Genomic DNA, 4,529 nt, shown 5'->3' with positions numbered 1-4,529 from the left:
TCTCTTCTTTCATCTCAATCTTACACAAATTTTTCTCCCTCTCACTATTTCGTCACACTAAATGTTTCTTTTCCCCCAAACTAATCATATAGCTTATGATATCATGGATAATCATGGTGAGAATAAAAATTAATAGTGTGGTTGCAAAATTTCAAATCAGTGGGTGAAAACACAACAGGTTAAGGCTCAAAAGGGTAACTAGGGATACACATTAAGGTAGGCTTGAAAGGCTCAAACTATCCAACAAATGCCTAAGTCATATTCCAATTGAACACTATCAAGGATTTCGCCTCAAAAGAATAAACATGCAAGTTCTAAGCTATCCTGTCAATCTTACCACAAACCATAGTAAAACAGTTATAACAATTTTCACAAATTGAGTATTTGCAGAAAAACACAGGTTTCTAAGCATCCAAACTAATCCAAAGAGTTAACAAAATCAAGCACACAGTTATTTTACAGTTTCAGATCACATCACACTAATCAGCAGTATACAACTATCATCAAGCTTATTGCCATTCCTTAACTAAAACAAAAAAACTAAAACATAAAATTAAAATGCAGAAATTAAAGTGCAGAATTTAAAATTTTTAAGCCTCTCCCCCCAAACTAAATATTACATTGTCCCCAATGTATACAGTAATATGCAGAGAGAAGAAACTTACCTGAGACCCTTTCAGAAAGGGTTGGGTGGTGGCGGCTGGTCATAGGGATAGAACCGAGGAGGTTGTGCCAAGTAGTTCGGGTCATCAATCCCAATGTTCATTCTGTTGATGAGAGAGTTGAGTTGCTGAACTTGTCCCTCATCATAGATACTCCTCTGCACCATGTATTGTTGCATGTGGTTGTTCTGCTGAATTATGTAACTCAGCTGTGCATGAGTGTAATGTGTTGTAGGATCGATGGGCCCTGGCAATTGTAGTGGTTGCTCCTCTTCTTCTTCTTCAACACTAGGCTCACGTTGCCGCCTACGCCCTTGCGGTGCATCAGGTGGTGGCTGACCATAGGGGTGTGGCTCTTTCAGCCTGTTGACAAAGGCGATGTCCATCTTGCGAAGTGGCAACACCGTGTTTCAAACTCTAACTGGGGAACTTCATATGCCCCGCGGAGTTCTGTGATAACTCCCGCCAAACCGAAACCACCTCCCGTGGCTCCTTGCACGTTTGGTCAATGCTTTGCCTTATGACTTGTCCAATGTTAATGTTGTACCCCTTCATTATGGCGTACACATATTTTAGGCGATCCATTTGGACATCGGAAAAATGCTTGTTGGGCACTAACCGAGCACTCACAAAGTACAACCATGTTTTTGCCACCGGGTTCAGCTCACACCGGTATAGAATATTGGGCGACCCCTCGGTACCATCATTGTCATGGAACCTCAACCCAGGAAATCCCACTGTCTCCGCGACATCCACCATATCAAACTGCTCTTCCTCCTCAATAATTCGGAGGCGTTGTTCCTCCCTAGTGTAATCTGGGACAGAGAACATCACATTGAATGCGTTAGCAGTGGCGGGAACTTTCTTTCCACGAACCTTCACTTCCCCATTCCGGCGGTCAGGCCAATTCGCAAGGAATTCACAGGCCATAGTAACATTAGCCCGACCCCGAGTATCCACAAAGCTTCCCCACTTCATTCTCTCAATTTGCGCTCTGATCGTTTCAAATCGAGGTTGGCGCCTCAATGGATTTTTCGGGAATTCAATACCCCGATCTTCAATATAAGCTCTATTCTTCAACCTTACGAAGCGATTGTGAGCCTCGATACTGCCAAAGCGGGTTCTATCAAAACCCGTTGGTGGTGGGTTTGAAGACGAACCTTCCTCAACATTCCTAGTCCTCTTTGGTGCCATTTTTTCACTACTACAAATTACACTATTCACGTCGGTCAACGCTACTGTTCATAGCGCTGACCGACGTGAATAGTACTCAAATAATTGGGGCGTCTCTTTAAAAATGACACTAATAATATGTTATTTGCGTCTTTTAAAATATGACGCTAAAAACTAAACTGACGAGAATAAGCAGAAAATTTAAAACTTTACGTTTCATTTGCAAGCTTTTAAAAATGACGCAAAATAGACTCAACAAAAAGTGAAATCCCTAAAACTATAAAACGCAAAATACTCACGTAAGCCCTCTCTCTCTCGTTCGATTCTCTTAAGACGCTTCAGACGACAGTGAGAACTCACCTTAAAATCCCAAAACCTGTGCCGTTCTAAGCCGCATTCGCCGTCTTTGTGGAAAATCGTCTGTTGGCCGTGTGATTTTCTTCCCCGAGGATCAAATTTGGGGTTGGTCTGCACTTCACTGGAAGAAATTGGAGGCCATTGTTCTTTTCTTCCTGGTTTGAATCTGAGCTCATTTGGTATTTATTTCTGTTTGCCTTTTCATAAATGAATAAATAATGTGTTTTGATTGAATTTCAATATATTATCTCGAGTTTGATTTGTACGGATTTTTAGCTTCCTCGTTCTTTCTTGTGATTTCCTTTTTCTTGGGTTCAACTTCGAGACTGTTCGGACCCAAAACCATGACCAGCAGCTCTGGAATTGAAGAATGATTTTGAAAAGAAGTACAATCAACTCAATGAACAGGTATTTGTTATATGCATGTGGTATATTAGAGTGGTGTTTATTACACGCGTACCTGAAACACACCACCAGCAGCCATTTTTGCTTTCTCTTCTCTAAACCCTTTCTCATGGTAATCTATTTTTGGGTCATTTTTAGGATATGGTATTAATTAACTAAGATATCTTTTTATCGGTCCCAATTAATTTTGATCCCCTTTGCTCACTTTCTCTGACTCCTTTTTCTTTTCTTCAGAAATTAGGGTTTCACTTTTTCTTTGAATTATTATAAAATGAATGAACATTAGTACATTTACAGTGTTTTCCATAGATTTGTTTTGTTATGTAGTCATCCACTTATATATATATTTACATGTTTCACTAAAGTTATCAATTTTATTATGTAGGCTAACACACATACTATCATTTTGATGCAAACTTCTTAGAACAGAGCAACAAGGACTTTTATGGATTATGATTCGATCAGTCAAGCAATAGATGGTATGTTTTTAGTCAAAGTAGTCTTTGTTCTGGAAAATTGTTACAAGATTTTCAAGGGTAAACACTTAATCTTGAAAACAGTTGTATTGTATCAACCTTTTTTTTATTGATTTCTTTGTTTTGTCTTAAATAATATGAACCAATCAACTCATCACTGTCCTCTTATTGGATCACAACAAAATGAATGTCATCATCAATATCTAAATTTATGGTAGTCCAAGTTTGATTTGATTTTGTAAATCTCTGCCTGCATATTTTGTTCATATTATCATAGATTTATAACTAGTTTTTAGTATATATCTTAGTGAAGATTTACTGTAGATGCTGCTAAGTATTTTGGATTTGGAGTTAAACAACAATCTTAGGGAAAGTGCATTAGTAGCTTTAGTGCAGTTGAATATAGTAATGACTTTTTTTTTCCCTTCTATCAATTGTCAAGTATATATCTCTCTAAGGCTAATAAATTAAGTTTTCAAGCTTCACCATTGCTCAGATCTCACACAATTTACATACTTTGGTTTATTTTTTGTTTTGAAAAGAAATGGAAACAATGAAGTTCTGGTGTTGGCCCATTTTTTTTTTTTTATATATAATTATTGAGTTATTTCTGGTTCTTTTGATTCTATAATGTGTTCCTATAAAAGCATGAAGATTTACAAAATTTGTGTGCACAGGAACTGTGTGATGAAATTCCTCAATAAGTATTTGTTTCAAACTGTTTGTGGGTTATATATTCCTCAATAACTTTAACCATTATTTGTCCTCTGTGAGTGTTTGTGCTATCAAAATGTTGAATTTGCTGAATGTATTTATATATTTTTATCATTACTTTCAGGGCAAGGGTTAATTGAGACCTCTATTGTGAGCTAATCATGAGTAGTAAAAGCATAAAATCCGGGCTATTATACTTTCCCAGCTCAATGTTTAGCTTGTGTACTTCTGAACTTGTGCTGCCAGACAGCGTTGAAACTGCGGGGTTCGATAGTTCAGCGTTGCGAAGACACATTTACTTCTATAGAGTTAAGAAGAGCGTCACCAGGCATTATAATGTTAAAGCTGTCTTTTTTTCTTTCCTTCTATTTTCTCTTTTCTATTTGAAACTAATGTATAATTGAAATTCTGACTTTGTTGTGTGGTGGAATTGGAGTTAATTACTTACTGTGTTCCATTGGCCATTGTTTCTTTGAGATTGGGAAAACTTATTGATTTTTACTCATGTAGAGTGATAGTGATGCAAGTGATTCAAGTGGAAACAACAGTAAAAGTAGTAAAAATGACAGAAGAAGAGAATTCAATAGTGAAAACAACAAGAGTAGTAGTAAAATTGATCGAAGCTTGTCAGGAGAACCACCCAAATATTTGGTAAAAAAAAAAGTATTTTCGTAATGGATATGGCATTTTTGAACCGACGTAATAAGTTTTCTATGACAGTTTTAAAATGCCATATTCAATT

At 37.0% G+C, this 4,529-nt stretch overlaps 1 long non-coding RNA gene across 2 annotated transcripts; it reads left to right on the top strand.

Moving 5' to 3' along the window:
- Positions 1 to 2,044: 2,044 nt before the first annotated feature.
- On the top strand, positions 2,045 to 4,251 carry LOC133030774 (uncharacterized). 2 transcript variants are annotated; one of them, XR_009684326.1, is made up of 4 exons: positions 2,045 to 2,371; positions 2,469 to 2,600; positions 2,983 to 3,076; positions 3,912 to 4,251. It is a non-coding gene; the product is annotated as an uncharacterized LOC133030774 (long non-coding RNA). The 2 variants fall into 2 exon arrangements; XR_009684325.1 differs by having other exon boundaries at positions 2,067 to 2,371; positions 2,518 to 2,600.
- The last annotated feature ends 278 nt before the right edge of the window (positions 4,252 to 4,529 follow it).

Source organism: Cannabis sativa, chromosome 9 (genome assembly GCF_029168945.1).
Source record: "Cannabis sativa cultivar Pink pepper isolate KNU-18-1 chromosome 9, ASM2916894v1, whole genome shotgun sequence".
NCBI classification, from domain to species: Eukaryota; Viridiplantae; Streptophyta; class Magnoliopsida; order Rosales; family Cannabaceae; genus Cannabis; species Cannabis sativa.
This window is presented reverse-complemented; position numbering and strand designations above follow the sequence as displayed.